Source organism: Ictidomys tridecemlineatus, chromosome X, assembly GCF_052094955.1.
Source record: "Ictidomys tridecemlineatus isolate mIctTri1 chromosome X, mIctTri1.hap1, whole genome shotgun sequence".
Classification (NCBI taxonomy): domain Eukaryota; kingdom Metazoa; phylum Chordata; class Mammalia; order Rodentia; family Sciuridae; genus Ictidomys; species Ictidomys tridecemlineatus.
The window spans coordinates 102,501,148-102,513,643 of record NC_135493.1 but is presented as its reverse complement, the minus strand read 5'-3'; the positions used below and the strand labels follow the sequence as shown (position 1 = coordinate 102,513,643).

Below are 12,496 nucleotides of genomic sequence, written 5' to 3'. Positions count from 1 at the left end.
CATGCCTACATTAGCTAGAGAGCCTTCTGTGCTACCACTGCAGGATGTGCTTACCCTCATACTAGCCTAAAACTAACTGAATACCTAAGAATCTCTCATATAAAACTTCAGCATCTTCTGGACTGTGCTATTATGCCAGAGAGTAGGGAAGTAATCAAAAAATGATGAGAGCATGTGAAAAGGAATGGAAGACAGCCTGAAGAGGCTCCCAACAGTCAAACCTGTAAGAATTTGGACAACAAAATAAAGAACAGTAATGAATTGTATGTCTGTGGAAAAGAGGACTCCACAAGTTCATACCAAAGATAGTTAAATAGGTAGGGGTGTGTGTGTGTGTGTGTGTGTGTGTGTGTGTGTGTGTGTGTGTGTGTAAGACAAGGGAGGATTCTTACTGACGGCAGACTCCAAGTGGTAAATGTGCAGAATGCTGCAGCAGAAAAAATCATTTTGCAGGCATCACAGTATAGACTGCTTCAAGTAAGTATTATCCATCAATGGATGCTAAATCTTGGGGAAATTTAGATGAAGAATAGAATATATTATGCATGGTCTCACAAGTGTTTTTCCAAAGCTTGTTAACTGGAAGGGAGTGAATGTAATTATCTAGTGGATAAACTGAACAACACCAGGCCTGTGTGATCAAAATGAAATATCGCCAATGAGGGCTAGATAGACAGTATATACCTCCAGATGTGACATCCTCAAAAAGATACATCACTTTATAGTATTCCAGTCAGGAATGTATAACCTAAAACTACTCATGAAGAAACTGACAAATCCAAAGAGAAATGTTCTATTTTTAAAAGGGGGGAAGGAGCAGGGTGTGGTGGCACACACCTGTAATCCTACCTCCTTGGGAAGATCAAAAGTTTGAGGCAAGTTTTAGCAATTTAGCAAGACCGTATCTCAAAATAAAAGAGGGCTGGAGATAAAAACGCAGTGGTAGAGCACCACTGGGTTCAATCCCCAGTGCTGGATGTGTGTGTTATTGAGGGCGGTCGAGGTGGGTGGTGGTGTTGGGTAATGTTGTCTTCAAAAATGCCAACGACATATATGACAAAGGCCAGAAAAATGTCCCAAGTTAAAATAACAAAACCATGACAACCAAAACTAACTTGATCCTAAATTGAATCTTAAGGTTCAGGAAAAATGTCATACAAAAAACGAATCAACAGACAAAAATGAAATATGGATGGTATATTACAAGTATTCTATTCATATTGAATGTACTAAGTGTACTGAATTGATAACTGTTGTGGCTGCATACAGGAATATTCCTAATTTTAGGAATTAGACAATGAAGCTTTTAGAGATAAAGGGTATACAACTTATTCTCAAATAGGTTAGGAAAAATATATATCTTATATATGTGTGCAGACTCAAACATGCATATATACATATATACACACAGAGAAGAAACGAACTATAAAGCAAACAGGGAAATGTTTTGACATGTGCATCTAGGTAAAGGCTACACAGTATTCTTTGTACTTTTATCTTTGCAATTTCTGTGAGTTTCAAATTACTTACAAATAAAAAGTAAAAACAAAAAGATGAAAACAAAACCCAAATACCAAAAAAAAGCCTGTAGTCTTTTCAAGATCCATGCTTCATTCGTTACTGCATTTCTACAGCCCAACCCCAATATCTGCTCAAATACATTAAAAGATGAATTGACTGTACTAAACCATCCTGATAAAACATTATTTGTATTTAAAGATATTATATATATATATATATATATATATATATATATATATACCTTTTTTTTTCTTTGAGGGGGGACCAGGAAATTGAACCCAGGAGCCTTAACCACTGAGCCACACCCCCAGCCCTTTGTATATTTTATTTAGAGACAAGTTCTTGCTAAGTTGCTGAGGCAACAAATCCTCCTATCTCAGTCTCCCAAGCTGCTGGGATTATAGGCATGCACCACCATGCCTGGCCTCCCTAACTTGTCCCCCACCCAACCATTCACAAATACTGGGGGAGCAGAGATCACTTATGTACAGCAAACTGTAAATACTTAGGAAAAAGAAAAATAAGTTTTGGCCACTATATCAATGGGTATATTTTCCCTGTTTGCCCCTTTCAAAAGTATTCCAAATCTGAAATGTTGGGATTCTACTAGATTAATCATCTAGGCTTTAATTTAAAATGCAAATTATTTCAAAGCCCTAATTATTTAACTTTTTTTTTCTGAAACAGGGTTTTAATAATCCTCTTTTTTTGGAGAGGAGGAGGTACTAGGAATTGAACCCAGGGGTGCTTTAGCACTGAGCTTCATCCTCTGTACTTTTTATTTTTATTTATTTTTTAAATAACTTTTTATTGTATTTATTTTTATGTGGTGCTGAGGATTGAACCAAGTGCCTCACGTGTGCTAGGCAAGTGCTCTACCACTGAGCCACAACCCCAGCCCTGTACTTTTTATTTTTTGAGAGTGAGTCTTGCTAAAATTACTGAGGGTCTCTCTCAGCTGCCGAGGCTGACCTTGAACTTGCAATCCTCCTGCCTCAGCCTCGGCAGCTGAGAGAGACCCTCAGTAATTTTACACATGAATATCACCTAATAATTGATCTTTTTGATAAAAACAAACACTGCCTGCCACTTTCACAATAAAGCAATCTATAATTTGCACTAACCAAAGGAATCCCAGCTAGATAAGTACACTTGCCAAGTCACTGAAGCTCTAAGGCAGTACTGTCCAATAAAAATATAAAGCAATTTTAAATGCTCTAGTGGCTACATTAAAACATAAAAACAAATAGGTAAAATTAATTTAAAGCTAGTATATAAAAATAATGTCTTAACATGTAATCAATATAACAATTATTGATATTTTACATTATTTTTATAAAACTAAGTTCTTGAAATCCAGTGTATATTTTATGCTAATAGCACACCTCAGTTCAGACTGTTCACATTTTTCAATGCTCAGTACCCATCAATGGTTAGTAACTATTGTACCAGAGAGTATGGCTCTAAAATTTTAGGATCTTCATTTAAATGACAGACTAAGACAACTCTTGGATTCCTTAATTCAATATAGGTGGAGCATTCCTAATCCAAAAGTCCAAAATCTAAAATGTTCCAAAATCTGAAACTTTTTGAGCACCAATGCAATGTTCAAAATATTTTTGGGTTTTGGAACATTTCAGATTTTCATATTAGGGATATTCAACCAAAAAAGCCTATGCAAATATTCTCAAATCTAAAAAAAATATGACCTCTGGAATACTTCTGGTTCCAAGCACTTTGAATAAGGGATACTTAACTTTTATCTCCTTTGAGGGTATACAAACGACGAGGCACAGGACCTAGCACAGACTAGGTATTCAATATATATTCATTAGGTGAAATGAAAAAAAAAATCAGTAACAAGAATGACTAATCAAATCTACTTGTATTTACAGAAATAACTTCCCTACCAGGAAATGATCCCTAACATTTGAGGTTCTGACCATATTCAGAATACCTCATGGCAACTTAATCAAAGCTTCAGTAAAGAGCTTCTCATGTACCCAAAGTCTTAACTTGAGATTTCCTAGTGGCACCAAAAAATTTCCCAACCCTAAAAGTCTTTAATACAAGGACAATATAATTGTCTTTTTATCAGATAGAAGAAAAGATGTCAAGAATCAACAAGGACAGAGAAGTTTCAGATGTCAAAAGCATAGGCTTTGTATGTCTCAGAGCTACTGGTTCTCAGTTTTGTCAGCCTCCAGAGATCTCAGGCACTACACCAAGGCCAAAGTTACTGTTAATTTTATCACTATTATTAGCTACCATTTACTAAACCACTATGTCATTAGTAGCATACGATTATGTCCAATTTACAAATAAGAAAATGAACTCAAAGAATGAGCAGATGGCAGACTCTTGACTCAAATCCAAGCCTGTCTTTTCCAAAGTCTGCGGTCTTCCCTACATCACTCACTGGTAGATAGATACCAAGGAATCCTCAAGACACATTCCCAATAATGAGTGCATTTCTTTCACTAGCAGGGTAAAAAACACAGCAAACCCTCATCGGTTTATCATCCAAATAAAGAGTTATAGGTATGTGAGGAGGTGGAGGGTTGAGAGGGGGAAGGAATTCTTTAACAAATAAATTTAGCTTTTTCAGGACACACAAAAAACAGTTATAAAGGGAACAAGTTACCTTATATGTACATTTGAAAAATCATATTAAAGAATCTTTCAAATCAAAGCCAACCACTTGCACACCCATAAGATGATTACTATCTGAAAAGATGATTAATAGTAGGCTGACTTTTCACAACAAATAGGATCTAAACTGATAAAGAGCCATGGGTGGTGGCACATGCCTATAATCCCAGCAACTTGGGAGGCTGGGACAGGAGGGTTGTGAGTTTAAGGCCAGCTTCAGCAACTCAGAGAGACCCTAAGCGACTTAATAAGACACTCAAATCCAAAGTCTCAAAATATAAAATAAAAAGGGCAAAGGATGTTGCCCAGTGGTAAAGACCTTGGACTCAATCCCCAGTACCCTCCCTACAAAAATTGATATTTTCCTTAAGGAATTATGTATGTAATCTTAACAGTGGTTGGCACTTTGCCCTCTACATTCACTCACATAAGCACTGACTGACGTGGATAATCATTTAGTATTTCATAGTACAATATAATGCACTCAAATAAACTTAATTTCTTAAACATTATATAACATTAAAATGTTTTAAAAAGTGATTTCCCTTTTGTGCACAAAGAGATTAAGTCAACAGTTTACAAACAGAAAATATTCCAGCCAACAAGTCAGCTTCCTTTAAAAACACTTAACATTTTACAGTAAAATACTATATTTTTGTGTTTAGTCCCATAGAAAACAACTGAAATGAAAATACCATTGTCTATCATATAGTGTTGTACAGATCTGGCCACAATGCAGATCAAAGCACACACTCTATTCTTATCCATAAATATCAATTTATGCACCAGTTACTATGAAAAATACACACTGACTTTAACATTAAAGTGGGCTATTTTTAACCCAATATTAAAACTGTTGAATGATGGTTTGACACTTTAAAACTAGGCAGAGGACTCAAACAGTACCTACACCAATGTGACCAAATTCCTGGGACACCCTTGAAACACCCCCACTAAAGAAGCCCAGATGGAATGTGGAGCTGTGTGGGCAGGAACCCTAGATCAAGAAAGAAGAAATACTGAAGGTTTAAGCCCTATGATCACCGTATAGTTCAGGGCCAAGTGAACCAAGAGATTCTGCAGGGTTTAGCCATCATTGCTTGTCAGCTTTGTGGGGACTCTAATTTTTGAAGGCAAGGCAATGTCTGAAGGGACCAGATACTAGGCTCAGCAGTGGCATCACGGAGGCTTCCTTCAGTTGTGCAGCCACCTCCTAATACAGGGAGTACTAGCACCACAAGGCAGAGAGGGCTCTGCTTCTGAAAATGTAGCTGCTAGGATTTCTCCCCAAAGAATTTCTCCACCCACAGAGGAAGTTCCCCTACAGGTCTGCTCTGATACCACAATTCCCCATACTCGAGAGAAAATGACGTGGACACTTAAGTGCTTTGTTTCTACAGCCTTTTCTGAGCTCAGCAAATACATAGGATGGTGCCATTACGGCTCAGAGTGTTGTACCTCTGCCAGAATTTTAGCTCACTTCCTAAAATAATTATATCAGAAGTTGCAAACCAATAGTCTGTGGGCCAAATCCAGCCCACAGCCTACAGAACTGCCTGGTTTTGACTTGGTGGTGTTTAAAAAAAAAGTTGAGCTACATTTTAAAATAAGAAAACTTCACATAAAATTTTAGATATTTTAAAAGTATATTTTAGATACTTTTTTTCTGAAAATTCAGACCATCTAGCAACTACTGGTAACAACTTGTTGAAGCTAGGGTACCACTCCCCTTTTAGAAAGGCCAAATCAGCTCCAGTTTGCCTAGTTCTTACACTCCCTAGGGATCCTAGATACTGAGGCGTGGCCTTACTTCATTCACTTACACAGCTGCTGGGTCTGTCACACCAGAAATGTGTTCTAAAAGAGGTTTAAAGATACTATGGTAAGTATCAGTTTAGTCTAATGTGTCCAAAGACATACTATTGAGGCAATAATTTGGGGCATAATTATGAAAGATTGTCTCAGGAAAAGGAAAGGAATTTGCTGCCCGGACCCCTTCCATAAAATCCCAGAAGCCCCATGCAGCCCCTAATGGCAATAATAGTTCATAATCACTGCTATCATGTTAACATTGGTGAGATGCCATCTCACAGGTTTGAAGTGTGGTGTGTCTTGTTTTGAAGAACTTTTAAGAATAAATAAATGAAAGAACCATTCATTTTTCTGATTAGGCTGACCCAGTAATAACTGTTGAACTAAAACAAGTATGTATACCAGTATAAAGCTTTGAATTTTATCCATTGTTTTCATGTTTCGGAGGATTTGATTTTAGATACTATTAACTAAACAATATTTACATACCAATAATGGTGCTAAGTGCTTTATCTCATTTTATCCCCAAAATAATCCCATGAGAGAGCTAATAATATCATTCACATTATATAAGTGAGGAAATTTGAGACTCAGAGACAGTAAAAAATTTGCCTACTGTCACAATGTTAACAAGTAGTAAAGTTAGAACACAAACTTGAAGTCTAAACTTTTAACCATTATTCTCTTGTACTGCTGGCTACCTGGTAAGAATCTGATGATGTCATAACTATTAAAAAGAGGATAAAGCAAGCCTTGCTTTTAAACAGAAGAATATTTGTACTAGAATATGAATTTTTCCAGTTAAATAGCAACAAGCTGTGGCTGATACTGGAGCATAAGCTTTCACTGATAGAGGGTTAGAGTTCCAATTTCAAGATTACTTTTGTTCATATATTAAGAGTGCTACCAAATAACAACAGGTTAGGAAATAATAATTGCTATTTTTCCTAAATGAGTCTTCTGAATAATATTTTTTTTGGTACTAGGGATTGAATCCAGGGGCAGTCTACCACTGAGCCCCACCCAAGCTTTTTAAAATTTTTTTATTTTGAGACAGGGTCTTGCCAAGTTGCTTAGGGCCTCCCCAAGTTGCTGAGGCTGGCCTTGAACTTTCGATCCTCCTGCCTCAGCCACCCGAGCCACTGGGATTACAGGCGTGTGCCACCATGCTCAGCAATCTTCCAAATACTTTCAAAAGCAATCATCTTATAGGATATTCATTACAGTGGAAACCATTTTGAAATCATCACAATATTCACTACATCTATCTCATTGTTACATTCTAAAAAGAGAAATGAGACCCAAATAATGTTTATATTAAAATAGAACTGAAACATTTTCAAATTAAATATAACCCCCAAGAAACAGAAGCATAATCAGATATCATTTAACTGTAACATCACCCCAAATGAATATTTATTTGTCAATTGCAACCTATACACAGAAATGTTTATAGATATGCATAAATACATAGGTAGCAAACGCACAGAATTCCAGCCAAGAAAGGCAAGAAGGAACAATACCCCAGTTTTCTAACAGCATTCTCTAATAAAAGGAACCAGGGCCCTATAGAGAAATGGCTGATTCTAGAACTGGGTCAGGAAATATACAAGATAAGCCTGAAGCATCTTGTAGTACCAGAGAGTATGGAAGTACTCAAACAAAACTACCCATTATTTCAACCACAAGAATGGGATCATAATTAGAATAAGTTATACTTCAAGTATGTATATGTCAAAATGCATTCTACTGTCATGTATTTCTAAAAAGAAAAAAAAATCTACGATCATGGTGACATGAAAAAACAATACAGGAGCTAACTGAAGGATATCCCAATGGCCAAAGCTGGAAAAACTGGAACATCAAAACAAATAAAATAGTATTAGATTATAATTCAAGCTGTAAAATAAATATCCACAAACCCATACTGATATAAAAAAATGATTAAATAAATGGGCAGGTGGAAGATGAATCTCTCTCTTGACACTGAAGTATTCCAAATAATTTATGTGGATCATTTATCCAAGGAAGAGGAGCATACCTTCCCACTTCTTAAATGTGCACTGTTGTTAGTATGTACTTTGGATATGATGGGATAAGAATGTCAAAAGGCACTTAATCTTGTGGTCTTCTCAAAAATCCATAACTCTATTCTAACAATGAGAAAAACATCTAAGTAATTCCATCTGAGGCATATTCTTAAAAATGCCTGATCAGTACTCCTCAAAACTGTCCAGGTCATTAAAAACAAGGAAAGTGAAGAAAGTGTCACAGCCAAGAGAAGCCTAAGGAGACAAAATAACCAAACGTGATGTGGTTTCCTACATGGAATCTTGAAACACACCAAAAAATATCAGATTAAAAACTAAGGAAATCCAAATAATATGGATTTTAGTTAATTAAAATAGTTTAGTATTGGTTCATTAATTGTAACAAATGCATCAAGCTAACATAGGGTATTAATAATACTGGGAACTATGTATAGGATCTATGGGGACTCACCATACCAGTTTCTCAATTTTGCTGTAAAAATAAAACTGTTACTTAAAAAAGTATTTAAAATTAGGAAGAAAAAAATACCTCAATATGGTCTGTGAACCCTGGCCCAGGAGTTTTTAAGTTCACATCTCTGGCTCTGAAAATGCCTTCTTTTCAGTAGTCTACAAATCTGCAAAAATGAAAAGATAATTATCTTTTTGTTAACTTCCCAACTCAATATGGAAAATGACAAAAACTAGTAAAGGTCTAGTGCTTTAAAGTAACAACAGACAGAATGCTAGACCATACTTTTATGGCTGGTGGCTCTTTCCTAAGTATCATCATAAGCGAAATCTTCTACTTTTCTTTTAGATCATTTTAGATCAAAAATATCTTCTATAGTGGGGTTGGGGACATAGCTCAGTGGTAGAGTGCTTGCCTTGCATGCACAAGGCCCTGGGTTCAATTCATAGCCCCCCCCCAAAATCTTCCATAGTAATTAAATTCTATATACTCCATAGAAGAAAGTCACAGATCAAAAAGGCAAAAACATAGTCTACTGCTTATTTTCTCAAGGTTTTTGTGGCATTTGGTTATAACTTATATGCTGAGCCTCCTATTTACAAATGATTATGCCTGAGCCTATGACATAAGCACATAGTTTGTAATTGCATAGGTGAAATAGTATATAACATTTTTTAAAGGCTGAATACTATACAAATTGTTTTTGTCCCGTGAAAAGCAATTTATATAGAATAGTAAAATTATTCACTTATTTTGACAGATGGGCATACTCCCTCCACCATTTGGAGGTTATCTGCAATCTCAGTAAACCTAGTAATTCAATATTAATGTTATCATTTTAGGGTAAATATTGGCTTATATCAGAGCTATCATGCATACAAGTTTCTAACTAATCTACTGGGTAAACTTCATGTTACAACCACCGTAGAGCTAAAATTACATACCCTGTTTATAACCTATATTTTCAGCATTTTATATGCTTTTTTAGTATTTGTTAACTTCTCACTTTATCCTATTATACAAAAAATAAACTTCAAGTATGAGACAAAGGTACTGCACACCTATCTGAATACTGTTTCTACCATGCATAATATCTTTTTCCCCTTTCTGATATGACAATGCAAAATCTATCACACAATCATGTTATTTTTCTATCATGAACCTCAATTAGCACAGCTTTCTCCCTTTCTTAACACCTATAAAGATCACTTTGTATTTATTACCTCTTTTAGGAATTGAAACAATATATTTATTAACTTAATTTTCCTCCAGGTTTTATCAACATAAATCTTGAGAACAAGAACCAAATATACTCTTTTGACGACAGTACCTTGTACATACTAAATACTCAGAATAAATGACAAAATATAGGACTTTAATTGGAAATGTAATTTGTTCTGGTTAAGATTACAATGTCTTTGTTGGGTCAATTCTTAAGTGACATTATTTAAAAAGAAAGGAAAACCTATTAGTGACATAAACCAGAGGTAGATTATCTCTACATTTTATTACTTAATAATGTTTTTCAAATGCTGGGTTGTGACCTTTTACTAAATTATATAATAAATTTACTGATGATGACCACTCTTTAAGAAAAAAAGGGAAAGAAACAAAAGAGCATCAAAATGTTACATACATAGTAACGATAATACTAATTTAAAAATCTTGTTTCAGTAATACATTTTACTACTACTACTATTATTACTACTCTGGGTTGCTTTGAGAAATATTTAGAATATGGTGAGGAATAATGTAAGGTGAGAGGTACGTAAAAAAAAAACACAAAAAAAATATTTACTACCTTTCCTGTTTACTTATTTCTGAGTAGATGGAAGCTAATTGATTAATAAAGTAGAATTATTTCAGAGCCCTCTAGATATAAAAACTGAAACAGCTCAACTCTGTTATAAATTTTTGTGTGATTTTCTCTTAGTCTAGATGTGTTTGTGTAGATCTCTCACATACATATAGGAAGCTCCTGTCAGCTAATCTATCTAAAAAAAATCAAAAAAGTGGGTAATTGGTTTCATTAACCCAGAAATTCAAATTCGGTGGGAATTTCCTAGTGGAAGTGTTTGAAAGATTAACAAAAATGCCATTTGAAACCATTTATTTAACAATTTCTAATCTGATGATATTCCTGAATTCACTGTTTGTTCATATAATAAAATCTGAGCTGAGAAATACAGGAGACCCATGCCCTAAAATGAGAGAAACACACTAGTAGTTATAGAAGAGTGGTGTTAAATTCTATAAGTACTCAAAAAATAATTAAGGTAGGACAAAGAGGAAGCAATCTGAGGAAAACTTCATGGAAGAGATGACAACTAAGCTGGATTGCAAAGAGAAGGTTTTGTTTTTTGTTTTAATAAAAACAACAGAATTATGAAGCTGCAAGGAACTCTAATACATCATTTAATCCAGTGGTTTTCAATCCAGGATGATTTTGCCCTATAAAGGGAATTTGGCAATGTCTAGAGCCATTTTTGGTTGTCATACTGGAGAGTGGTTCTATTGACATCTGGTGGGAAGAGGCCAAGGATGCTCCTAAAGTCCGTAGTCCCTGTTGACAAAGAATTACCGGGCCCAAGATGTCAATAATGCTAAAGCTAGAAAACCCTGAGCCCAATCCCAATGTAAACCTCTGTTTTATACAATAAGATAACTGAAGGCTAGTAAGGTTTGTAAACTTGCTAAAAAGATGAACTGAACAGGCCACATAACATCTTGTCCAGTGCTTAATTTACAACACACACCAATGTGTGTTAATATACTAGGACATAGACATTTAAAAGAGCAGGAACATTTTCATAAGGTGGAAAATCACACTATCTAGAAATCAAAGTCTATATTCTCAGTCTTTCTTCATATAGATCTGCCAATGGCCCAAAGCAAGAACTATCATTACAATGCCCTTATTTGTTCATAATAACAGTAGATTAACCACCTGTTCAATTTAGATATTGGACATAAATTTGAGAATTAAAAAATTACAAAAAGTACTAGAAAGCTGGGGAGGCACCGTGGCACATATCTGTAATCCCTGCTACTTGGGAAGGTGAGGCAGGAGGATCACAAGTTTGAGGTTAGCCTGGGCAACTTAATGAGACACTGTTTCAAAATAAAAAGGGCTGGGAATGTAACTCAATGGTAGAGCATTTGCCTAGAATGCATGAGGTCCTGGATTCAATCTCCAGCACCACAAACAAAACAAAACAAAACAAAACAAAAAACAAACAAACTAGGAAGCTGGAAAATCTGCATATACACACATGTGCAGTTATTTTTGGTGGGGGGATAGCTATTTATTGGGGGATATCTTTCAAGATCCACTGCTCCAACCAACAAGGGATCTGGTCTCTGGGCAGGATTAGCCTCTTTTATTCAAAACCAACTGCTAAATTACCTTCCATTCTCTGGTGAGGTTTCTAATAGCAAATGAACTATCAAAAGAACTTGTACCTCCTACTGCTAAAGAGTGAGTAGCAGCTGCTTAGCATCCTGATTTAAGGCCTATTATCTACACAAATGAAATTGCATGGACATCATCTTTTTCTCTTGCTCTTGAGTAAACGGAGGGGAGAAGACTGGACAGTGGAGGGGTGTAAACATGAAACTTATTAACAGCAACATACATTCGTTTTCAAAAAAGACATATACATTTCTTACCTCTAATTTTATAATTGATGAAACTTCAACTAAGACACCTTGTGTAGTCTGATGTGCTACAATTCACGATGAAGTGAAGAAAACCTGAAGACACGGTCCTAAAAAATGAAAACTAAAGATTTTAGATTCCAACTATGAACAGTTTAAAAATGAAAGCATGAGCAAGTGATACACTGTACAAATAAAAGGTCATTAAAATGCAAGCAGTCATTTTCCTACATGAAATTTCAGTGAATGAAATTTATATTTAATGAATGCTAAGATAAAATTATCCTGGCTGCCTGAGCCACTCTGCTTCCCTCTTAGTCACCTCTAATGCCTAAGGCAGAGCTCCAAATGG

General features: G+C 35.4%; 1 protein-coding gene across 3 annotated transcripts in view; it reads right to left on the bottom strand.

Moving 5' to 3' along the window:
- Tab3 (TGF-beta activated kinase 1 (MAP3K7) binding protein 3) overlaps positions 1 to 12,496 on the bottom strand; it is a 57,753-nt gene that overhangs the window by 25,810 nt on the left and 19,447 nt on the right. For all 3 annotated transcript variants that reach the window (XM_078035005.1, XM_013360276.4, XM_005329169.4), the window contains exons 2-3: positions 12,157 to 12,254; positions 8,566 to 8,653 (exon numbers count right to left, since the gene is read on the bottom strand). The gene's annotated coding sequence lies outside the window, so the exon portion shown is untranslated. The remainder of the gene's footprint in view (positions 1 to 8,565; positions 8,654 to 12,156; positions 12,255 to 12,496) is intronic.